The following is a 27,319-nucleotide window of genomic DNA, read 5'->3' on the forward strand; positions in this document are numbered from 1 at the left end:
AATGTGCAGCACTTTAGGATTTGTGATCCCACAACCATGGAGGTACTGGTTAATTAACTGGGTAGTCCATTGTGAATCTCATCTAATTATCCTTTGGTTGGAATTTGCTGCCTTTTTTTGGAATGGAAATTGGTCTTAATGCACGGACATACAAGACGCACTTATTAAGAAGACTGATAATCTTTAGAAAATAATTCTGAACTTACTGGTCCCATATGCTTTTTTATTTCTAAGTGGTTCCCTTGTGAAATTATGTAAATATTCTAATTTCATTGTTATTGTCCATAAAACACTTAAAACTTTCTAAGGATATGCAATTGTTATAACTGGAAGGACATGGTCTTTGACTTTGATGTCAGAGGGATTTGAGACTGGATTTTCTTCCAATGTGGTCTTGCAAAAATCATTGAGTTTCATGGGTAAGTATAGATAATGGACCTTTGAAAGAATTTCTCAGAGTGATGTTTGGAAGTATTATGATTGGAACATACTAGGTATTCAACAAATGTTAGTTTTTCCTTAGTCTGGAATTGATTTTGGGTTAAATTTGCCAGCCTCACTGGAAAAATTAGTTTCATTGTAATCCAATCACACTTATTTTTGATACAAAGTATAAATATCCCTATCTAGTTCCAACCTTTTTCAAATTGACTGAAGATTCTCTGGTGAAGCTTGGTTCTCTGGTGACTATTTGATTTCACAAAAAGATCAAATTCACTCCAATGAACGAGCAGTCATTAAATAAATAAATATATATATATATATATATATATATATATACATACATATACATATATATATATATTTGCTGTTTTATTTGGTGCCTAGCTCCTAGTAAAGCTCCACGCGTGTATATAGTAGGACCTTAATAAATGTTTGTTGAAAGACCATCTATGGCTGAAAGTTGAAATTTTCAAAGATTCTAAAGTTTGGCAGCTCATTAAAATATGTGTATAGTTTTCCAAGAGAAAATCATTCATTTGTGTGGTAAAGTTCTGGTATAAATTTTTTTCCTGGTATAAATATTTTTTAAGTCACTTTAAATTTTAGTCATGCTTTGTCTATAAAACCTTTCCTGTAATTCAAGACAGTCTTAATTCCTCACATTGAAGGAAACCTCCACAACAAAATGAATAAAATGTGAAGCTCTAGAAATGCCACCAGGAAAATTAAAAGTCCCTAATGGCAAAAGGGAAAGGCCACTATTATTATTCAACTTTTGGTATAAAAATAGAAATACACATAGGACAACTCACCTACAGTTTTGGGTTTTTTTTTTTTTTCCTCTCTATTTAAATATAGGTAACAACATCTTTATCCTCATTTTTATAGAAATGGAAATAGGTTCAATGAGGTAAAAGTCCCCAGGTCATACAAACAGAGTGGTGGACAAAGTACATCTTACTTTAAATTCCCTGTTATTTACACTTGGTAATCATCTTATTTCTATTCAGTCAAGGACTGGTCCTGCCATTGGAAAGGCAGACCCACAGTGTTTGTTGGTAACAATTTTGCATTTTGCTGATTTTCTTAAGGCCAAATGATGACAACTGCCTCAATATTCAGAGGCTATTTAGTGGTTAGACACAGTAGGAATCTGGTTTTGTTACGATTTCCAGAGACCAGAAAAGCCTTTTTCTATTATTCTTAGTTTTTCTTTTCAACAAAATTTTTTTAAAAGATTTTATTTATTTGAGAGAGAGAGAGAGTGTACATGCGTGAGTGGCAAGGGGTGTGAACAGAGGGAGAGGGACAAGCAGGCTCCCTACTGTGTGTGGAGCCTGACACGAGGCTTGATCTTAAGACCCTGAGATCATAACCTGAGCTGAAATCAAGAGTCAGACGCTTAATTGACTGGGCCATCCAGGTGCCCTTATAGCATGTTTTAAGCTACAGGGAGGACTATAGATCAACAGTATGTTTAGAAGTAAGTAACTTAAAAGTATTCACACCAGAGTCTGCCCATCTGAATATATTTTACTCTATTAGACAGCTATGCAATATCCAATGGAAAGCTCATGGGCAATGTAATCCATTCTTTCTTTGAGTAACCCACTAGGGGAATTTCAGGCCTGATGATAATGTGTTCTGTTGTCCTGGAACTACTTATGAATTATAATTGTCTTGGAAGGACCTGTTGGAAGCCTTTCAGTACAAGAGTTAAGTGTTTCAATACAAGGATCTGGGTATTTTTTCCAGTCTGGTGTCTGGGCCTCCTTGATATCCCTGGAAATGTTCAGAGTCTCCTCTGTTGGCCCATGCAGAAGAAAGACTAAAATCTGGGAGTAGCCCAGATGTTAAGAGATCGTTTCTTCTGGCATTCTCTGTGAAGGACATTTTCATGGTCTGCAGAGAAAAGGTGAAGAGCCTATGCAGAAATTGGGGCAATGTATCTGTAGTTGTTTTGTTCTTAGGAGTTCCTCAGGGAAAGGTGTTTTATCTCATTGATCCTGACTTCTTCACAGGGTGGATACTGAGTACGGTAGAGACAGCTGTGTGGACACTAATGCCATATCCTTTCTTACGGACACACAGTTAGATGTCATTTCCCAGGTAGGCAAGATCATGTACATAGGTATCTATTGTTGTGTAACAAATTACCCCAAATGTTAGCAGCTTAAATCATCATATAGTTGTTATCTTACACAGCTTCTGAGGGTAAGGAATCCAATATTCAAGCTGTCAGATGGGTCTGCAATTATCTCAAGGCTCAACTGGTTTTAAACCATCCACTTCCAAGCTCACTCACATGGTGATTGTTGGTTTCTTGCTGGTTGTCAGCTAAAAGTTTCCCAACATGGAGGTCTCCCCATTAGGCTGCTCATAAGATGGTGATTTGCTTTCCACAGAGTCAGTGATCCAAGAGAATGCAAGCTCAAAATGGAAACAGAAATCCTTTACAATATAATTTTGGAACTCATACCATCATTTCTGCTGTAGCAATGTGAGTGGGGACTCCACACGTTGTGAATATCAGAGGCGAGGATCACTGGAGGCTACCCTGGCCTTGTGACTGAGTTCTGGCCAACAGAATATGTGCAGAAGTGATGTTATGCTATTCCCAAATCAGCATGTGGAAAACACACTCCACATCCTCCATGTCTATTTCCTAATTATCCAGGTGAATAGTGAAGTCTTTAAGGATTCAGAGGGAAAAGGAACCAAAAGATCGTAAAAGCCTACATCCATGATTGACCACACAGAGCAAACCCTCTATGACATAAGGGAGAAAGGAACTATCAGTGTTTAACACCACTGAAATTCTCTCCTTCCGCCCTCCCTCCCTCCCTCCCTCCTTTCCTTCCTTCCTTTCTCCCTTCCTTTCCTCCTTCCTAATTCTTTTTAGCAATTAGCTTTCCCTAATGAGTATGTGTGTGTGTGTGTGTCTGCATTTCAATTCAGAACTGTTATTTGATTTCTCACAGTTTTATTAATATTATACTTGTTAATATATTTGATTTGTTCACTTTTCCCCTTTATGTTGTTAGTATTGGCTGTTCCCTTTAACATGTAAAGTTTGGGAGATCAGGAATCCTGTATTCTATTTTGTCTCTATCTTTCTCCACCAACCAGGTCATTATCCTGCACCTAGAACAACTACTATCCACAGACTGACTGTATGCAACCTTATTTCAACACAAGGGAAAAGATGTCCCATGAAGTCTTGGTCCAAAAAACTCTCATTTCAGGTAATGACCTAAAGAAGAGGATATTGCAAATCTTAAAAGCTTAATTTTACAGAAAAGAGTTAAAATTTCAAAATCTATGTTTAGGAAAGCACCTTGTGGAAAATAAATGTGTAACATTATACAACAAATAAAAATCATAAAAGTGTATTGAAACCCAAGTATCTTTGTAGGAAAGAAATGTGCAATGACACTTTTATTTATCCAAGCCAATTAAAACTTTTACTGACCATGAAATATATTCTGTAAACATCTCTAACTTTACCTTTTACATAGAATCATATTGCTTAGTAGAAGTGTTGTATTTAAATATATATTTAATGCCAACATAATTATGATTATATATTTAATATTATATATAATTAGGATTTAACATTTATATATAATATATTCTAATATAGTATTGGAATCTACATACCTAGGTGTCCAGAGTTTTATTTTTACCAAAATGGTTTACATTGTTACCTTTCACTGCATTAGATTAGCAGAAATGACACTATCCCAGAATGAAAGGAGAAGGTTGTTTCATTTTCTGTACCAAGGAGTTTCAGTTTTTTAGTCTAAGGATATAAATGAAGTGTAGTATCTAGGAGAAATATTCACTTCATTTAAAATGAGAGATCCTTCTTGGAAAGGGTATCTTGATTTCAAAATTTAAAAAGTAATTAAGAGCACAAGCCTGCTTGGGGCTCCACTGGCTGTCTGTGACTCTACTTTTTATCACTGTCTAAAAGACAGATGAGGCAGGGCACAGGCCTATGAAATTCCTGACAGATTAACTTTTGGGGAAACAGACCAAAGTAGAAACTGCTGTTCTGTTTACATGGAAGTAAGAACAAATACAGCTTGTTTTTAAGTAACATCAGTACACACAGTACAAAAAAGAAAATGCAGTAGACTTGTTCTTGGGCTCCGATAGACAGACCAAGACTTCAAGTCTTTTGATAGAATTCACTTTTATTTTCTATTTGAACACCAAATTCAATGAAAATGAAGTGTGTATTGACTCCACTTTCTATCAGAGCCTATAATTGGAAGCTCTGAATGCAATACCCTTTAAGATATCAAATCACAAATAACAATCCTATCTGTGAGACATATTATTTGTCCCTGTCAATTAACCAATGGCAGAATTTTTCTCAACTCTGATTACCCTGGACATAGATAATGAGTTCACCTTCCAATTTTTATTGATTTCTTCCTCACTCTATAGAAAACTATTGATTTCTGTTTTCTTGTTCAGTTACTAGATGATTTTATCTTTCATTTGGTTTGACTTAAAGTGAAACTTTTTTTTCCTGATTGGAACACAGCAAAATCCTGGAGGAAAAAAAAAGAGAGTCAGGGCCACTTAAATTTACAAATGTTTTAGTGAAAATTCAATGAGCCCCTCTCTGAATTATCTACAGTAAATACTATAAGGAAATGGTGAACTCTGCCTCACTGCCCCCTGACCCCCAGCCCTTTTTGTTACGTACATACGGAAACCATCTGTGTTGCAATCATTGCAGAATTTAGGTCTGGGAAATAGAATTTAACAAATGATGAGAATATCAAGTTTGCTGCTATAAAATAAAACAAACCAAAATATACAAAGCAACCTCCACACAGACTTGCATACACACACACATGCAATATATTCCTCAAAGAGATATACAATAGTAGGATTGTTTTTCATTCCATGAGAATTTTTGCATGAGAAAAAAGCGACTCAGAGTGAGAGAGTCCCCAGGGATTGCAGCAAGACAAAGATGGGACCGCAGTGGGGATGGATGTCTCCTGCCTGTGGTCATCAGTCCCTCGTAGTATTCTGGCACTGCCCAATGTGGCTCAGGGTAGATTTTTATAATAATGTCCTCAATGAATTATGCCTTCCCATGTCCATAACCCTTTGTAACGTGAGTCGGCCCCTGCTACTCTTGAGATGAAATCTTGAATCTGGTCTGGACTCAGGACTTGTTTTTTGTTGTTTGTTTGTTTGTTTGTTTGTTTGTTGAAAGAGACAGAGCAGAGCTTGCAATATAGAACATGAGGGGGGGTGGGGCAGAGGGAGAGGGAGAAGCAGGCTCACCGCAGAGCAAGGAGCCCAATGCAGGGCTTGATCCTAGGACCCTAAGATCATGACCTGAGCTGAAGGCAGATGCTTAACTGAGCCACCCAGGGACCCCAACAAACAGAATGAGGCAGAAGTGATGCACAATTGCCAAAGGAAGACATTTGGAAGCTTATGGCTTATGCTATCATCCTCTTGAAACCGCTCTGAGACCACCATGATGAGAAGAAGCCCAGGATAAAAGATCACATGAAAAGAGATGCCCAGTTTCTCCATGTCCTGGATAAGCCAGCACCTAGCCAATCACCCAAGAAATGTCATTGCATGTGTGAGCCCAAGAAAGACAGAAGAATCACTTGAGAATGCAAAGAAATGTAAGAAGCAATATATCATTGTGTATCATTCTTTAAGTTTTAATTTGAACCATATAGACTTATACAAAAGCTGTTAAAATAGTATAGAGAGTTTCCATATACTCCTTACTGAACTTCCCTTAATATTAGTCCCCCATACAACCACAGTCCAATGATCAGAACCAGGAAATTATTCCTAGTAAGTAAGGGTCTTACCAAAATTCCATTTTTCTTTTTTTTGCCACTACTGCCCTTTTCTCTATTCCAGAATCTAGTCCAGGATTCCACATTTCATTTCATTTTTGTCTTGTTAGTCTCTTATCTGTAACAGTTTCTGTCTTTCCTCATCTTTCATGACTTTGACACTTTTAAAGAATATATTGGTCAGTTATATTGTAAAATATTCCTCAGTTTGGGTTTGGCTGAAATTTTGCATCTTAGGAATGGAGTGACATCCTTCTCAGTCCATGCATACTTTCAGGGATCACATCACGTTAAGTTGGCTTTTAGTGTTTGTTCACTTTGATCAGTAGATTAAAGTGTTTTTTTTTCCTAACTTTCCATTTTAAAGTTACTATTTTATTAGCTTTATAGTTAATAAATATCTTGGAAGAGGTATTTTAGAATATGAAAATAGTCATTTTAAGGTGCTAAATCCTGGAGTGGTTTGTAACAGATAGATAAACAGATAGATACAGAGATAGATAGATTATACATAGATACAAAGATGATAAAGATAGAAAGATGATAGATAACTGATACAAGGTGTAAGTGGGGACTTCTACTGGGGAGGTAATAATATGATACAGGGAATGGAAATAAACAGAAGGTCTATGTAGCTTGAGTATATGATGGTTTTGTGATAGATTTGTGGGTGAAGAGACTAGAGCTATTCTGGTACAGCAATATAATATTTGAGAACTAGAAAAGAGAGACAGTTTTTTTTTTTTTTCTTTTTTAAATAAGGGCTTAAAGATAAAACTTTTGACTTGACACTTGAGTGAGGAATAGAAATACTTTTAAATTCCTTTTGGTAATTTGAGTACTCTGGGGCATGTAGAGTCCCAAGATTTATTAGAGTTTTATGGGAGTTTTGTGTGTGTGTGTGTGTGTGTGTGTGTGTGTTTACCTTAATGGGTAGTTAGTTATAGGGTTATAGGGTTATAGGATTATAGGGTTATAGTTATAGTTAGTTATAGGGTGCTGAGGCTATGGGCAGAACCAGACATTCTTTAAACAATGTAATTATAATTGCTACTATTCCCATCATTCTATGTGCATAAGATGAATGACAGTCTACTAATTGGACAAAGCTCTGCCATCCATGGACAAAAAACAAGGCAGGAGTACAAGTCAGAATATCATTTCTCAGAAAGAAGGTGGCTGATCTTCCTACTGCTTTGTAATAAGACCTATAAAAGAAGAATTGGGCATAATATGGAAGCTGAACAGCTCTAACTGCACCTAATGAGAGAAGAAATGCATTCTCCACCTAGGAAGTTGTAGAGTAGAATCACATGTCTTTTTATATACAACTAATAGTTAGACTTCCTCGGCACTGGTAATACTGCAGAAAGCTAAAGAGGTAAGTTCCTTGTATTCATTGAGCTTATATTCTGTACAAGGGAGCTTCAACAAACAAATATGTTACTTAACATATATTTTAGATAATTCTAAGCAGTTGCAAAGATAAATAAAGCTGGACAGAAGCAAAGAGAGTGACAGAATAGGGTCAGTTGTTATTTCAGAAAGATCTGTCAGGGACAACTTGCTTAGGATGTGATATCTGACTCTACAGATGACAGACGACCATCAAAGGAGGACCATGGGGCCCAGGATGTGAGAGTGACTCAACAGGTAGATGAAGCCCAGTGGGAACCTAAAAGCATGCAACATAGCAACACAGAGATAGGAGGCATGTAATGTGTATTGAGGAAGATTCTTGGTAGGTAAGAGAAGCAGCTGTGGTCCTAAGACAAGGTACTCAGTCTGGTATCTGTGCAGCACCTGAGCCTGCAGGTAGATCCCAGGGGGTCCATGAATTTGGGTTAGGAAAGACTTAAATTGAATTGGATGTAATTTACCAAAATATGGAAACAGATCAGTAGTTTCTAAACATTTCTTCAGAAGCATTTTTCCCTTTTTTAAATGAAATTTTTTGCATAACTGTTACTAACAAAAATGCTAAATTTCTTTGGTGGAAGTTAAGTGTCGTGGTTCCTGAGGTTTCCACTCCTGGTCTGCCCTTGAAATCCCAGTTCTTCACAGGGCACAGTTTGATCAGTGCTTCTCTCATCCCTCTGTAATGAATATCACCCTGCCCCACAAGCCTGTAAGTAGAAATACCATGAGGTTTTGACTATGGCAGATGAGGTGATGCACAATAAGGAGGTGGGCATGCCATGCAAATTGGTATACTCCCTGGTGTGTGCAGAGAAGTAAGCAGCAATTCTTCCCAGAATTTCCTCTGATCATGCTCACTTTGGCCAGCAACTTGACAATGACCCAAGCAGCTAGATATTGGCCAAGTCCAGAATACCTCAAAATATCTTGAGCTAAGCCCTTTAAAGTATATGTTCTTGGGGTGCCTGGGTATCTCAGTTGGTTAAGCATCTGCCTTCGGCTCTTGTCATGATATCCGGGTCTTGGGATCGAGCTCTGCCTTGGACTCTCTGCTTGGTGGGGAGCCTGCTTCTCCCTTTCCCTCTGCCTGCTGCTCCCCCTGCTTGTGCTCTCTTTCTTTGTCAAATAAATAAAATATTTTTCAAAACTCTTTAAAAAATAAAAATAAAAAGTATATGTGCCTTAGAAATGCAGACATAAAACTTTATGTATATGTCCTTGTTGAGGGGAACATTTTTCCTTTACCCTTTAAAATTCTTTCAGAAGCTCTTAAGAGTTAAATTGACACAAGACAGATGAACAGGAGAAAATCAAACTTAATTATGTATGTGCAAGGAATCCATAAGAATATGAACCCCATGGCAGAGAGGCAATTAAGGCTTATAAGCCATCAAAGCTAAGGAGAAGGGGGTGAGTGTCTGGGACTCCAAAGAGAAGAAAGACAACTCATAAGAAGATGAAAAAGAGTAAATATCTGGTAAATGAATGTGTGCTGGGCCATATAGAAACAATGGGACATAGAGGGGAATTTTAACAAATAGACTTTGGTAAGTTTCTCCCTGTATATCACACCTAGTTCATATTATGCTATAGGTATCTATGGTGAGAGCTCTCTTCCGGGAGCAGGTCCTCCATCTAAATTCTTTTAGGCAGTTAGGGAGGTCAGAAGCTCTTCCTGAGCCTTCTGTTTCTTAATAACAATCAGCCTTAAGCAATCCATATGCCGAAGAAACACATTTTAAGATAGCAAGTTTTGCTCTCCGGCAGTAATGCAATAAGAAAGAAAGAAAAGAAAGAAAGAAAGAAAGAAAGAAAGAAAGAAAGAAAGAAAGAAAGAGAGGAAGGGAGGAAGGGAGAAAGAAAGAAAGAAAGAAGAAAGAAAGAAAGAAAGAAAGAAAGAAAGAAAGAAAGAAAGAAAGAGGGAGATGCAGACACTATTGACCAGTGGCATAGCACAATTTACCCGCTTAAGACAATGATTTATTCACCATCCCTTAAGACTATACAATTATTCATTGACATGAAAATCATTTCCCAAGCTCTCCAATCCATGTGTATTTAGGAAGAAGTGACAGAGGAAAAAGTAAGTGGTGATGTGGGGCAGCTTTTACCACAGTCCTTGACTGTGGCTTGCTTATTTAATTTACAGTGATCTCAAATTATTTTTTAGAATGGCTGTCACTAGAATTTAGATCTTTAACAATAAATCCCATCACTAAGTATTTCCTTAGATTTTGCTAAAAGCATTTTGTTGTCAAATTGGGGTCTTTAAGGAGCTATCATCTATTTAAAAATATATTACAACAGTCATAAGTTTCCTTCTTCTTTAAGTTTCTCAAGTGAAGAGTTATTGCAATTGTGTTTCTGGAAGGTGCATACAAAAATTACAAATCACAGTGCATTTACAAGCCTGTCATGAGCTTTCCAGTAGTTAATGTAAAAAGGAGATGGAATTTCACCAAAATAAGGGGAAACTTTCTGATAGATCTAAGGAGAAAATAAAGAAAAATAATTTTAGTACATTTCCCATTACTGGAGAGGGTTTAGGCATAATTTTTGGAAATGCAAGAGCTATATTAGACTCTACAATGTAAACTATATTAAAGGCTTCCCAAGTGGTACATTCAACTTTCCTTTTCAGCTCCTTTTATCAACTATTAGTTCCCTAAGATGATCAGGTTAAACCTGTTGCTAGAGCAAAGTTAAGATTACTGGACTTATTTGAGGAAAGTAGAATACCTACCCTCACAGATCTAGATACTATCTAAGTAGGGAGAAATAAAGGAAAGATACGTATAGGTTTCTGGGGCTGGGTAGGTCAGTTTTAAGGTGGGTTTTGAAGGGTAGGGGGCTGATCAAGACTGGGAAAAAGTTATAACATAGCTTTGAATTCCTGAGCAAAGTTTGTGAGGGTCTTAAGAGAGGTGATAACATGCTATGAATCATGACATTTAGGTAACTTCAGTTGCTTACAGTCTTATTCTCCTGGAAGAAGTATTTTTCTGGAGCAAGTAGCTAAGCTATTTTGATTGTTTTCAGTACTGTTTAACATATATAGAGAAAAGTATCCCATTTTCAATATTGTTTAACACAGAGACAGGAAATTATGATGATTTCAGTTCTTATTTCCAGCACTGCCATTCTGTATTTCTTTTCTTTGGTATGGCAATATTTTCAGGAAAGTGATAAGAAAGATCAATCTTACTTTTGACTTTCAAAATCCTCTACTAGTTACAATTTATATATAAAATCAAAATTTTCTTCCTCACATTGTATTTCTTTTTATCACTGTATAATTATTAAAGATTTTTGCACATTTAATAAACACATTTTGAGAGCACATTTTATGTCAGTTTAACTGTTAAAAAATGACCAAAAGTAAATTTGTGACCAAGATGAATAAAGGAAAACACACCCACTGTAAGATTCTAAAGTCTCTAGTACTCACTTAACAAATGTCTTTCATAGAGTTGAGCGATGTTTTGGCAGGGGGAGGGGGGCGTGGGAATGTTCACATGACGATGCACAAGTGTTTAATTTGAGGCTGACTGGATAATTAAGAATCATGGAGGTGACATCGTGTTGTTTGGGGCCATGTTGACCCTACTTATACTCTGCTTACAATCCCAATTTGACTTCTGGTTTCATCTCTGATGTAAAGTGCTTAGAAGTCATCACTCCTGTCCTTATAAGGAAAAGGTGAATAAACTAAAGCAAAGACTTTTCTTGGAGCCATCAAGAATTTAGGTCACTCATAGGGCACTCTACCACACCAAAATCTGGAGAGACAGACACATCCAGAGAACCTCAGCCAGGATCTACTTACTTGGAGCAGAAGATGCTGGTGTCCTAAACTGGTGGAAACACTCGAATGGGCATTTGGAAAAACTGCTAGAAACTGAGTATGTTCTGGATCTGAGAATGAAAAGTTTCTAGGGCTGCATCTCAGAGTTTTTGGCAGTGTTTTAACCTCAAGAACCACGCAAAGTTCTCAGGGTAAAGATTCAAGAAAGAACTCTTCAAGGTTCTGGTGTAGGAGAGAGAAGCAGGGTAATCTGTGAAATATGTCCAGACCATTTTCCATAAGAAGGCAGACTCTGCCAGAGCCTCAGCCTAGCTAGGCGAGGAATATTGCTCCCACTCCAGCCCCTAAGAGCCTTCCTGCCCTATCTAAAGGGAAAAAGAAAAGCTAAGAAACACTTATGAAAGTCATAGTCCAGGGACACAAGAAGACTGAATTCACTGAAAGATTAAGATTTAGTCATAAGGTTATAGAACACTTCCATTCTACCATTTCTTACCACAACACCAACAGCACTCCAGTAAAATAACAGTGGGTTTCAGCAGAAAGAGATTCAAGATACGGACTCTGAGGAGGAACACTTATGAAAGCCCAAAGTCAACAGGGGAGATCAAAACAATATAGCTACAGCAAATATTAAACACAATACAACTCCTAGCCATATTAACATAAAACCTCATACTAGAGGCCTATTTACTTCAATTCCCATTATCCAATGTATAATGCTTTCAACAAAAACTTAAAAGGCATGTTAAATGCTATATATATGTGCATATACATATATATAGCCATATATGCTAAATGCTATATAAATTTATATGCTATATATTTATATATATGCAATATATAAGATTATATATAATATGTTAAATGTTATATTCTATTACATATTCCACTATATTATATATTATACTCTATATATCTTATAATATATATACATATGATACATATGTATATCTTGAAGATCAGCAAGTAAGGAAATACTCCAAAAAAAACAAACAATAACTTCCCCACAATTGTGGAGGTATGCTAAAGAGACAAAGCAGTCAATTAAAAAAGCTCCCAGTGGCCAGGTCTGAGACAATTCAAACAAGAAAATAAATTTAAACAAGATAAAGTAATATTAGATTATAACCCAAAGTATAATATCTACTAGTCCATATTGATATAAATAAAGGGTTCACTAAATAAATAAATGGAGGACAAAAGACAGCTCTCCCTGCAGAAGAGTTTCAAATAATTTATGTAGATACTTGTCCCTCAAGTATCTACATTAATCAAGAGATTAATTTTCCTTTCCTCATGTGTGGGCTGCACATAGTGACTCTCTTCCAAAATGTGTAGCATGAAAAGAAAAAGAATAACTTTACCATGACAAAAACCTATAAATGTCTTGGCCTGGCAAGCAAGGTTGACATCAATAGCGACACCATGTTAAGTATGTGTACTTTTGACATGATGTGATGACAATGGCACTTTACCCCCATGGTCTTGTTCCCAAACATCCATAATCCCAGTCACATCATGAGAAAAACATCAGACAAATCCCAAATGAGGGAATTCCACAAAATAACTCATTAGTACTCATCAAAACTGTCCAGGTCATCAAAAACAAGGGAAGTCTAGGACACTGTCACCACCAAGAGGAGCCTCAGGAGACCTGACAATCGAATATAAATTAGTATCCCAGACGGGATCCTGGAACACAAAATGATATTAGGTTAAAGAACAAACTAAGAAAACATGAATAAATTATCAGATGTTATAATTATATATCAATATTGGTTATTTATTTGTAATAAATATATCATACTAATGTGTTAATGAGGAAAGCTGAGTGTAGAGGATGATGGAAACTCTTTGCATTGTTGTTCCAAATCTTTTCTGTAAATCTATCTGTTCTAAGATATAGTGTTTACTTTTTTTTTTAAGATTTTATTTATTTATTTATTTGATGAGAGAGAGATCGCAAGTAGGCAGAGAGGCAGGCGGGATGGGGGAGGTAGGATTCCTGCTGAGCAGAGAGCCTAATGCAGGGTTCCATCCCAGGACCCTGAGATCATGACCTGAGCCAAAGGCAGAGGCTTAACCCAGTGTTCACTTTTAAAAATCCCAATCTTTGAGAATAAAATTTTTGGACAACAAAGACTGAGTCATTTGGACAGACTTAACATAACAGTGACATGAAAGGTAGTTACTATATCGAGGAAGGCTGAGCAAATCTCCATGATGTCAAACTACTCGTACTGTTCTCTTAAAGACTAGTGACCATCTGGGTGAAAAGTAAGGATGACACCAACATCTGGATACTCATATCCGCACACCTGCCCTTCAGCTCTGGAAAGTTGTGATCACTTGGTCACAGAGAAAATCCTCACAATATTTTCATACAGAGCCTTTAGTCAGGAGATGGGGATGAACTTCACATAACCTTGAAACAGCACTGCCCGGCTCATTGAGAGTGGCCGTCTGTTAATGCTGACATTTTCCTTTGAAAGTCCATTGTCTTGCTTCAGGCAATAGGCTACCAATTTTAGTATATGTGCTGCCAAAGCGAGCACGGCAATAGGCTACCAAAAAAAAAAAAAAAGGGGGGACAGAAAAGGCAGCTTGAGATTTATGATCTTATTGTGATTATGAAATTACAAAAAGGAGCCAGCCTTGTCCATGCTGGCCACAGACAAGTGTAGCTATAACTAAAATTTATAGGATGCATAAAAAGAATCACATAGGCAGAGTGCTGTAAATCCTAGCTGCCCAGTCACCCCAGCAAATTCCTAATGGATCATCATGCCCTCAAGTTTAAATGGCTGTTCTTAAGAAGTAAAGGTAAGTGACAGGTTAAATACATAAGCAAACAGTGAAATCATTTCATTTCCTGAATGTAAAATGGGGTGGATGGCAGGAATAACCCACGCAGGGGAATGGAGTAGATGTCTGCAGGAAACTTTCATTCATATTCCCACTAGATGCTACCCTTTGGACAAGGCTCTAGGAATACTGAGATACAAAAACACATTCTCAGCATCAAAGAGGCCACTTCTACATATGGTGAAAATCTGCTAACCTGTGGCAACACAATGAAATAACTCCTCTGAGAGAGGTTATATATAACAGTATATACCTGAATGAACCAAAGAGGTATATTACGGTATCTTAGGAAGTCTGGATTTTATGCAGAGGGAGTGGGAAGTTTTTATATAAGAAGGATTATAAATGATATTATACAAATATGATGATGGTTGCAGTGGGGAAGCAAGTTATGACGCTGTTGTAATTTTCCAAGAAAGAGAGAGATCAACCCCGGTAATGATCAGAAGGATAGAAAGTGGAGATCAATGCAACAATGAGCTCTTTGTGTAGTGAGAAGTCAAAAACCATCCCTAATTGTCTGGTTCAAGCAGCAGGATGAATATTGGTGCATTCAGTAAGATAGGAAATAATGAAGGAACAGTTAGGTTGCTTTCTCTGCAAATAGGCTCTGGGATGGAGTATTTCATGCGAAAGCTCTTTTGGGAAGTCCTCTAGGTAGGTGCCCTTGGGAAAGAGAGGATAGGATTACTAGGTAAAGGTAAAGTCCAACCCAGAACATGGTTACAGCTGAGGTCTCAACTGATCCTACAAGAACTCTGAAGCTAGAATAAGCCCTTCTGAGTTTTTCCAAATTGAGACAAGGAGACTAGGCGGCCATATCCCAATATTGACTCATCCCTGGCCACAGACCGCCCCCTCAGAAGGGTGTACCTTTGAGAAAATGAGTTCCCTACCACTTAAGACACTTGCCAGGAATGGATACAGCCACAGATATCTCCAGTAGCAGAAGGACGGTTGTACAGATTCTGGAGAGGGAACCTGCAGGAGTATCACAGTATCCCCTAGAAGCCTGTTTATTTTGCTGGCAGGGAGCGGGGGATTGGAACTAAGAGCTTGAAATGTCATTAATTTTTTTTTTTTTAGTTTTTTTATTTTTTCAGCATAACAGTATTCATTATTTTTGCACCACACCCAGTGCTCCATGCAATCCGTGCCCTCTACAATACCCACCACCTGGTGCCCCCAACCTCCCACCCCCCACCCCTTCAAAATTCTCAGATCATTTTTCAGAGTCCATAGTCTCTCATGGTTCACCTCCCCTTCCAATTTCCCTCAACTCCCTTCTCCTCTCCATCTCCCCTTGTTCTCCATGCTATTTGTTATGCTCCACAAATAAGTGAAACCATATGATAATTGACTCTCTCTGCTTGACTTATTTCACTCAGCATAATCTCTTCCAGTCCCGTCCATGTTGCTACAAAACTTGGGTATTCATCCTTTCTTTTTTCTTTTCTTTTCTTTTTTTTTTTTTTTTTTTACAGCTTTATAAACATATATTTTTATCCCCAGGGGTACAGGTCTGCGAATCGCCAGGTTTACACACTTCACAGCACTCACCATAGCTCATACCCTCCCCAATATCCATAACCCCATCCCCCTCTCCCAACCCCCTTCCCCCATCAACCCTCAGTTTGTTTTGTGAGATTAAGAGTCACTTATGGTTTGTCTCCCTCCCAATCCCATCTTGTTTCATTTACTCTTCTCCTACCCCCTCAACCCCCCATGTTGCATCTCCTCTCCCTCATATCAGGGAGATCATATGATAGTTGTCTGTCTCCGATTGACTTATTTCGCTAAGCATGATACCCTCTAGTTCCATCCACGTCGTCGCAAATGGCAAGATTTCATTTCTTTTGATGGCTGCATAGTATTCCATTGTGTATATATACCACATCTTCTTTATCCATTCGTCTGTTGATGGACATCTAGGTTCTTTCCATAGTTCGGCTATTGTAGACATTGCTGCTATAAACATTCGGGTGCACGTGCCCCTTCGGATCACTACGTTTGTATCTTTAGGGTAAATACCCAGCAGTGCAATTGCTGGGTCATAGGGTAGTTCTATTTTCAACATTTTGAGGAACCTCCATGCTGCTTTCCAGAGTGGTTGCACCAGCTTGCATTCCCACCAACAGTGTAGGAGGGTTCCCCTTTCTCCGCATCCTCGTCAGCATCTGTCATTTCCTGACTTGTTAATTTTAGCCATTCTGACTGGTGTGAGGTGATATCTCATGGTGGTTTTGATTTGTATTTCCCTGATGCCGAGTGATATGGAGCACTTTTTCATGTGTCTGTTGGCCATCTGGATGTCTTCTTTGCAGAAATGTCTGTTCATGTCCTCTGCCCATTTCTTGATTGGATTATTTGTTCTTTGGGTGTTGAGTTTGCTAAGTTCTTTATAGATTTTGGACACTAGCCCTTTATCTGATATGTCATTTGCAAATATCTTCTCCCATTCTGTCAGTTGTCTTTTGGTTTTGTTCACTGTTTCCTTTGCTGTGCAAAAGCTTTTGATCTTGATAAAATCCCAAAAGTTCATTTTTGCCCTTGCTTCCCTTGCCTTTGGTGATGTTCCTAGGAAGATGTTGCTGCGGCTGACGTCGAAGAGGTTGCTGCCTGTGTTCTCCTCGAGGATTTTGATGGATTCCTTTCTCACATTGAGATCCTTCATCCATTTTGAGTCTATTTTCATGTGTGGTGTAAGAAGATGATCCAATTTCATTTTTCTGCATGTGGCTGTCCAATTTTCCCAACACCATTTATTGAAGAGGCTGTCTTTTTTCCATTGGACATTCTTTCCTGCTTTGTCGAAGATGAGTTGACCATAGAGTTGAGGGTCCATTTCTGGGCTCTCTATTCTGTTCCATTGATCTATGTGTCTGTTTTTGTGCCAGTACCATGCTGTCTTGATGATGACAGCTTTGTAATAGAGCTTGAAGTCCGGAATTGTGATGCCACCAACTTTGGCTTTCTTTTTCAATATTCCTTTGGCTATTCGAGGTCTTTTCTGGTTCCATATAAATTTTAGGATGATTTGTTCCATTTCTTTGAAAAAAATGGATGGTACTTTGATAGGAATTGCATTAAATGTGTAGATTGCTTTAGGTAGCATAGACATTTTCACAATATTTATTCTTCCAATCCAGGAGCATGGAACATTTTTCCATTTCTTTGTGTCTTCCTCAATTTCTTTCATGAGTACTTTATAGTTTTCTGAGTATAGATTCTTAGTCTCTTTGGTTAGGTTTATTCCTAGGTATCTTATAGTTTTGGGTGTAATTGTAAATGGGATGGACTCTTTAATTTCTCTTTCTTCTGTCTTGTTGTTGGTGTAGAGAAATGCAACTGATTTCTGTGCATTGATTTTATATCCTGACACTTGACTGAATTCCTGTACAAGTTCTAGCAGTTTTGGAGTGGAGTCTTTTGGGTTTTCCACATATAGTATCATATCATCTGCGAAGAGTGATAGTTTGACTTCTTCTTTGCCGATTTGGATGCCTTTAATTTCCTTTTGTTGTCTGATTGCTGAGGCTAGGACTTCTAGTACTATGTTGAATAGCAGTGGTGATAACGGACATCCCTGCCGTGTTCCTGACCTTAGCGGAAAAGCTTTCAGTTTTTCTCCGTTGAGAATGATATTTGCGGTGGGTTTTTCATAGATGGCTTTGATAATATTGAGGTATGTGCCGTCTATCCCTACACTTTGAAGAGTTTTGATCAGGAAGGGATGCTGTACTTTGTCAAATGCTTTTTCAGCATCTATGGAGAGTATCATATGGTTCTTGTTCTTTCTTTTATTAATGTGTTGTATCACATTGATTGATTTGTGGATGTTGAAACAACCTTGCAGCCCTGGAATAAATCCCACTTGGTCGTGGTGAATAATCCTTTTAATGTACTGTTGAATCCTATTGGCTAGTATTTTGGCGAGAATTTTTGCATCTGTGTTCATCAAGGATATTGGTCTGTAGTTCTCTTTTTTGATGGGATCCTTGTCTGGTTTTGGGATCAAGGTGATGCTGGCCTCATAAAATGAGTTTGGAAGTTTTCCTTCTATTGCTATTTTTTGGAACAGTTTCAGGAGAATAGGAATTAGTTCTTCTTTAAATGTTTGGTAGAATTCCCCCGGGAAGCCGTCTGGCCCTGGGCTTTTGTTTGTTTGGAGATTTTTGATGACTGTTTCAATCTCCTTACTGGTTATGGGTCTGTTCAGGCTTTCTATTTCTTCCTGGTTCAGTTGTGGTAGTTTATATGTCTCTAGGAATGCATCCATTTCTTCCAGATTGTCAAATTTGTTGGCGTAGAGTTGCTCATAGTATGTTCTTATAATTGTCTGTATTTCTTTGGTGTTCGTTGTGATCTCTCCTCTTTCATTCATGATTTTATTGATTTACCTTTCTCTTTTCTTTTTGATAAGTCTGGCCAGGGGTTTATCAATCTTATTAATTCTTTCAAAGAACCAGCTCCTAGTTTCGTTGATTTGTTCAATTGTTTTTTTTTTTTTGTTTCTATTTCATTGATTTCTGCTCTGATCTTTATGATTTCTCTTCTCCTGCTGGGTTTAGGGTTTCTTTCTTGTTCTTTCTCCAGCTCCTTTAGGTGTAGGGTTAGGTTGTGTACCTGAGACCTTTCTTGTTTCTTGAGAAAGGCTTGTACCGCTACATATTTTCCTCTCAGGACTGCCTTTGTTGTGTCCCACAGATTCTGAACCGTTGTGTTTTCATTATCATTTGTTTCCATAAATTTTTTCAATTCTTCTTTAATTTCCTGGTTGACCCATTCATTCTTTAGAAGGATGCTGTTTAGTCTCCATGTATTTGGGTTCTTTCCAAATTTCCTCTTGTTATTGAGTTCTAGCTTTAGAGCATTGTGGTCTGAAAATATGCAGGGAATGATCCCAATCTTTTGATACCGGTTGAGACTTGATTTAGGACCAAGAATGTGATCTATTCTGGAGAATGTTCCATGTGCACTAGAGAAGAATGTGTATTCTGTTGCTTTGGGATGAAATGTTCTGAATATATCTGTGATGTCCATCTGGTCCAGTGTGTCATTTAAGGCCTTGATTTCCTTGTTGATCTTTTGCTTGGATGATCTGTCCATTTCAGTGAGGGGAGTGTTAAAATCCCCTACTATTATTGTATTCTTGTCGATGTGTTTCTTTGATTTTGTTATTAATTGGTTTATATAGTTGGCTGCTCCCACGTTAGGGGCATAGATATTTAAAATTGTTAGATCTTCTTGTTGGACAGTTCCTTTGAGTATGATATAGTGTCCTTCCTCATCTCTTATTATAGTCTTTGGCTTAAAATCTAATTGATCTGATCTAAGGATTGCCACTCCTGCTTTCTTCTGATGTCCATTAGCATGGTAAATTCTTTCCCACCCCCTCACTTTAAACCTGGAGGTGTCTTCGGGTTTAAGATGAGTTTCTTGTAGGCAACATATAGATGGGTTTTGTTTTTTGATCCATTCTGATACCCTGTGTCTTTTGATTGGAGCATTTAGCCCATTAACATTCAGGGTAAGTATTGAGAGATATGAATTTAGTGCCATTGTATTGCCTGTAAGGTGACTGTTATTGTATATTGTCTCTGTTTCTTTCTGATCTACTACTTTGAGGGTCTCTCTTTGCTTAGAGGACCCCTTTCAATATTTCCTGTAGAGCTGGTTTGGTATTTGCAAATTCTTTCAGTTTTTGTTTGTCCTGGAAGCTTTTAATCTCTCCTTCTATTTTCAATGATAGCCTAGCTGGATATAGTATTCTTGGCTGCATGTTTTTCTCATTTAGTACTCTGAATATATCATGCCAGCTCTTTCTGGCCTGCCAGGTCTCTGTAGATAAGTCTGCTGCCAATCTAATATTTTTACCATTGTACGTTACAGACTTCTTTTCCCGGGCTGCTTTCAGGATCTTTTCTTTGTCACTAAGACTTGTCAATTTTACTATTAGGTGATGGGGTGTGGACCTATTCTTATTGATTTTGAGGGGGGTTCTCTGAACCTCTTGAATTTTGATGCTTTTTGCCTTTGCCATATTGGGGAAATTCTCTCCAATAATTCTCTCCAATATACCTTCTGCTCCCCTCTCTGTTTCCTCTTCTTCTGGAATCCCAATTATTCTAATGTTGTTTCGTCTTATGGCGTCACTTATCTCTCGAATTCTTCCCTCGTGGTCCAGTAGCTGTTTGTCCCTCTTTTGCTCAGCTTCTTTATTCTCTGTCATTTGGTCTTCTATATCACTAATTCTTTCTTCTGCCTCATTTATCCTAGCAGTGAGAGCCTCCATTTTTGATTGCACCTCATTAATAGCTTTTTTGATTTCAACTTGGTTAAATTTTAGTTCTTTTATTTCTCCAGAAAGGGCTTTTATATCTCGCTAGAGGGTTGCTTTAATATCTTCCATGCCTTTTTCAAGCCCGGCTAGAACCTTGAGAATCGTCATTCTGAACTCTATATCTGACATATTACCAATGTCTGTATTGATTAGGTCCCTAGCCTTTGGTACTGCCTCTTGTTCTTTTTTTTGTTGTGAATTTTTCTGCCTTGTCATTTTGTCCAGATAAGAGTTTATGAAGGAGCAAGTAAAATACTAAAAGGGTGGCAACAACCCCAGGAAAATATGCTTTAGCCAAATCAGAAGAGATCCCAAATTGTGAGGGGGGAGAAAGGGGATAAAAAGGGGTTCAAAAAGAAAAAAAAAAGAAACTATTTAAAAAAAGAAAGCCGATAAAGAAAAAATATAAAAAGAGGAAAAATATATATATATTAGATAAACTATTTAAAAAACGTTAAAAAAGAAAACGGTAAAAGTTAAAAAAAATTAGCAGAAGAAGAGAAAAGGAAAAAAAAATTGAAAAAGAAAAAAAAATTAAATTAACTGCAAGGCTGAAAAATCATGGGGAGAAAGCCATGAGTTCCGTGCTTTGCTTTCTTCTCCTCTGGAATTCCGCCGCTCTCCTTGGTATTGAAACTGGACTCCTCGGTAGGTGAACTTGGTCCTGGCTGGGTTTCCCATTGATCTTCTGGGGGAGGGGCCTGTTGTAGTGATTCTCAAGCGTCTTTGCCCCAGGCGGAGTTGCACCGCCCTTACCCAGGGCCGCGCTGAGTAATCTGCTCGGGTTTGCTTTCGGGAGCTTTTGTTCCCTGAGCGCTTTCTGTAGAGTTCCGGAGGACGGGAATGAAGATGGCAGCCTCCTGGTCTCCGGCCCGGAGGAGCCGAGAGCCCAGGGCCCCACTCCTCAGTGCGCCCCCAGAGAACAGCGCCCAATGACTCCCGCCACCCTGGCCTCTGGCCGCGCTCCGAGCTGACCGCGCCTGCGACCGGTCCAAGGCAACCCCGAGCTGAGAGTCACTCCTCGGCTCTGTCTCTGTAGCCGGCTTCCCCGTTCCAATACCTGTGAGCTCTGTGACACTCAGACACCCTCGATCCTTCTGTGACCCTGCGGGACCTGAGGCCGCGCTGACCCCGCCTGGGCTTCACCCCAGTTAAGCCTCTGGAGCGATGTCCCTCAGCGGAACAGACTTTTAAAAGTCCTGATTTTGCTCCGTTGCTCTGCTGCTCGCCGGGAGCCGGCCCCTCCCCCCGCGGTCTATCTTCCCGTCGCTTTGGATTCACTTTTCCGCCAGTCCTACCTTTCAGATAGTGGTTGATTTTCTGTTTCTAAAATTGCTGTTCTTCTTCTCTTCAATCTCCCGTTGGATTTGTAGGTGTTTGCAATCTTTAGATAAGCTATTTAGCTGATCTCCGCTACCCGAAGTAGTCTCAGCCTGCTACTTCTCCGCCATCTTGACTCCTCCCAAAATGTCATTAATTTTTGAGAATAAAATATTCCTAGATTCCACATTCAAGAAAGGACAAAACTGATTGGTTTTGTTTTATTTGCTTGCTTACTTTTACTACAGCAATAAGTAACAACCTGGACTAATTTTAAATTGATCCCAATTGATATAGATATCCATCAGCAGCAGCTTCACTGGAGCAACCACACTTCCATATCTTGAGATGGGCTCCCCTGTGAGATACCCAAACGTAGACATCCAGTGGTCAAACAGCTACACAAACAAGCAAGAGCTTGGAACAGAAATCCGAGTCGGAAATCAGTTGTTGTAGTTACTAGTTTATGACTGTAATTGGTGCCATGAAGGCAGAGACATTGCCTGGGAAAGTGGAAGATGAGGAAAAGAACCAGGTCTAGAAGCTGGAAAACCACCAACAGTCGCCATATTTATCAGACTTTAACATGCCTCTGAATCTCCTGGGGGGTCATTGAAAAATGCAGATTCTGTGATTCAGTAGATGTGTGTGGGCCCCTGAGAGTCTACATCAATAGAAGACTTCCAGGTGTAACAGTCGTTACTGGTCACTGGATCACACTGTGAGTAACAAGGAGTTAGACAATGGGAAGAAGAAGGAAGATCCACAGAATTCAGAGAACAACATTTGAAGTTCAAGAAGACAATAGCATTTGGTATGTCTACATGGGCTTAAATACAGGCATGATTTGGGTGATAATGAAAAGGCCCAATTGCTTAGTTAAACCTGGTTTTAATTTTTTTTTAATTTTTTTTTTAATTTATTTGACAGAGATCACAAGTAGGCAGAGAGGCAGGCAGAGAGAGAGGGGAGGAAGCAGGCTCCCTGCTGAGCAGAGAGCCCGATGTGGGGCTCCATCCCAGCATGCCGGGATCATGACCTGAGCCGAAGGCAGAGGCCCTAACCCACTGAGCCACCCAGGCGCCCGTTAAACCTGGTTTTAACTAAACCTTAGTTAAACCTAGTTAAACCTGGTTAAACCACATACTTATTACCTTTTCAGAGTAATATAAAAACACATGAGCTCTTCTGACATGGATTCATCTACCATATTAGTTAATAGAGGTTATGTTACTAAGAAACAGAACACTGAGCAGAAGATCAAGTAGGAAGGGGGATAATTTATGCTGATATTGAGGAAAAGGATGAGGCATAGGAATGGCATATGGGATAGATCAGAACTGGATAGCTGGCTGCGGAAGGGACTATGATAACCCAAGAAAAGGACATCAGAGAGAAGGAAAAGAGTTTTGTAAGAGCGGACAAGAAAAAAAAAAAAAAGATACTCATTGCCTGCTCAAAGCTACTGCCAAAAGACTGCCCCAAACCCAGGAAGCACAAGGAAGAAATGTACTTACCAAAGAATGAGTGGATTAAGGAATGAGCATTTCATTTGAAATGAGCAAACATTTCAAATACATGCATACTTTCATACATAATTTTATAGGAATGGATGTCTTAATTTGGGCTTCCCCAAAAGCAGAGTCAGGGGCAAGTAGTTTATTTGGAAAGTGATGCCACAGAGCAGGGAGAGTAAGACAGGAAAGCAGGAAAAACCAATACAAGTGCACATGATCAAGGTCACAGCTGTCAGCCACAGGGGGTCATTTCTGCCAGGACTTCTGAGAAGCTATGGAATGCTTCCGGAAGTGTCTATCAGTATATCCACCACCTCCCACTGGTAGAGCATTATTCTCTGCAGGCATTAGCCCCCTCTACTTCTGGCCTTTTCTTTCTATAGACTCAGAGGAAGCCCTGAGCAAAAAAGCAGGGGAGACCTGCACACCCCATGCTGGAGACTGGACTCTGCCTACAGAGTTGAATTTGACCTCATGAGGAAATGTCCACTGGAGCTGTGGCTGAAATCAGAGGTGGGGTAGATGTGATGCCATGTATCAAAGGCATCAACCACAAAGCAATAAAATTAGTGGATCTGAAGACACTTTTTAAGGCAGTGCACTTTGCAGTTTCCAAGTCCATGATGCTAATACAAAACAGCGGTTAACTTGGGGTTGCCTAGTAGTAACGAGCTGTGGAGGCTCTTAGCCCCATGCACATAGATACTCTGTAAATACTTCCCTGGCAACTCTGTTCTTTCCAATTAATTGGCCAAGCTAAACCTTTGTAAGCAGCAGTATAAGAGGTAAACTTCAGCTTTGTCTCTGCCAAAATCATCACAAATCCTGAATTAGTCGGATGTAAATTAATGAGCTTTTAGCAGAGCTTGGTTTTTGTCAGACATATTGATCCTGGAGTGAAACAGCCCATTAAAGGCTATAATTAAGATGCAGTTTCTGCTTGAAGATGAAGTGCCGGGGCAGGGACAAATTGCAAAATGCTTGTTCCTGTGAGGCTGACAGGTGATCAGGGGATGAATGCGTATTTGGAGGATCTTTTTTTTTTTTCCTCCTGACAAGAAATGACAGCCCAGTTTCAAATAAAACAAATGAAGTTTACACAATTTAGACCCTAAAAGCTAGAGGAGCTCCAGATCCACAAATTACTGGTAGAAATACTTTTCCTACTAAGCACAGGGAAACTGTTTTGCATTAAATACACCCTCCTCTTTCCTTGCCTGCTTTCTTGCTATAATAACAGGGGATTCCCCCACCCCCCATTAGACCTCCTCTCACTAGAGAATTGCATTTGTTGGAAAGACTCACTTTAATAAGTGTTTGGAGTGTTAGCAAAAAACCTACAAGAAGAAGCGTAATAGAGGCCAGGTGTAAACTCTGGGGGGACACAGGGAGGAGAGCTGCTGGCAATGCCAGAGGGGACTTTAAGATCCCCTGGGGGGAAGAAGTCTGGAGCAAACTGCTGGTGGATGCGTAGATGAAAATATGAACCATTCTGCATTTTCCTTTTGAAAGATTCAGGAAACGTTCTGTCTCTCTCTAATATATTTGACATGGCTGGATTTTTTTCTCTTTTCTGAAGAAAGTGAGGAGGTACCAAGGGCTTGTGAGTTGGGTACAAGGTGAAAACAGACTGAAAACAGAGATCACAGGACAATAGCTTGGCACCAAAACTTAGGGGAAATGAGATCCTTTGAGAAACAGTAGAAAAAAGAAAACACACAAACCCATCTTCTGCACAAGAGAGAAAGGAGTCAGAAAGAAGGGCAGGGATTTCAGGAGCCGGGTGCTGTAGAAAGCACTGTGTGCATTTCTGGTTTCATCCAACTGCAAATTGGATCACTGGCTATCAGAGTCACAATAGTTAGAGAGTAAATACAATGGTGCAGAGCACAAGGAACAATAAAATACACCAGAGTGTTCAATTTCAAATAATATCCTAAAATAAATAGACATAGCCAAATGAAGAAAATTGGCTTTTGCATTGAATCAAATACACAAGGACAGGAAAATACAGATCAGCTTAATCCCAACTGGTATCTATAAAATCAACTTAAAAAAAAAAAAGCATGTGAATTTTACATAGTTCTGATCACAAAGGTATAATATGATTTGTACTCACTTGGAAGAAAACCAACTAGGATTATGGTTACCTCTCAGGAAGAACTGAGCCGATTCAAACAAATTTGCCTAAGATACCCACCCAGTTCCTGTAATATGATGATTTTGTGATACTCAGAGGTACATCATCAAGCAATATGTGCACATGGAAGTATGCCAGGTATCTGAAAATACTCAAGGGGGAGAAACAGATCATCTGGAAGGTGGGACTAAAGAGACTCCTTTGACAAGATGCTTTTGAGTCAAATTAGTATTGCATTAATCATAATGGCCTGCTACTATTAGAAATATCTGACAATATCAATGGGTAAAGGAATTTTGGCAATGGTTTGTTCTGGTAATGGCTTCTGCAGCCTCCTTCCTGTGCATTATACTTATCATTAATTTTATGGCTCGTTTTACAAACATTTTGGCAATAATAAGATTGATATTAGTTTTTGCTATAAGAGAAAAACTGAATTATGCATCTCTCATTCTTATCTCTTCTTTGACTTAAGGGATAAAATTTTCCATTTTGTCCTGATCCATTATGTTGCATTTGATTTGAAAAATAAGTACAAGTTTCTTTAATTTATTTAAAAATGACATGAAAACATAGATGGCTTCATAACATATTTTCAAAAGTTTCATTTTTGGAATTGGAAGCCTCACTAGTCCAATGAAATTTTGATTTTTTTAATATTAACAACTGCAATTCCCATTTACACTGTTCATTTTTAGCAAATGTGAAATTTCCAGTCTACATAAACTCACATTCTGTCATACTGAGCACCTATTTACTATCTATGTCATGATTTTATCTGAATATAAACTCAAGTTTTTAATAGCATTTTTATCTTTAATGATGTATTTCTAAGTCATTCATCCATTTTCATCAGTTGAAATATAACAGTATATACCAGTAAGAATCAAAGACAATTTAACAGGAAACAAAATTCAAGTGGTTGATTTTAATGTTAGACTACTGAAAATCCCATTGCTAAGACCAATCGCTTCTATGAATATAATATTAGTCAAGATGAACTGACCAACCCAATTCTTTAAGCACATGCAAAACTTTTGAGAAAAATATTTAGTGCCTAAAGTATTTCTGTGAAAATTAAAACTAACATTTCAAACTTGTGTATTGTGTATGAACCAAATAATCATATTATTCTTATAAACTTGCTGAACTTCCTGTTGACAATTTGATAGAGCCCTGGGTCCCACCTGGGATGCTATGACCAAAGCCTTGAGACACTCTATATCAAACAGGCCTCAATTCACATCCTGCTGTTACTTAGGTACTGGACAAACATTCACCCAACTCAGGCACTCATCCTTCAGCAGTTGAGAAGAATCTAGACATTGGAGAGTCCAAGGTTTCCTTCCTCTATCCCACAAATCCAAATAAGTAGAAGAAGGCAGGAGAGCAATTAAATTTCACATCAGTAGGAATCATTAAACACCCCAACCCCCCTCACACCACAGGTTATAAGCAAGCACCCTTATCTATATATGGAGATATATATATGGATGGATATGGAGATATGGAGATATATATATATATATATACCTATATAAATAGATAGACATTTTATGCATGTAAATATACATATATATGCATAAAATATCAAAGTGAGGTCTTAATTTT

Source organism: Lutra lutra, chromosome 9, assembly GCF_902655055.1.
Source record: "Lutra lutra chromosome 9, mLutLut1.2, whole genome shotgun sequence".
In the NCBI taxonomy this organism is placed as follows: Eukaryota; Metazoa; Chordata; class Mammalia; order Carnivora; family Mustelidae; genus Lutra; species Lutra lutra.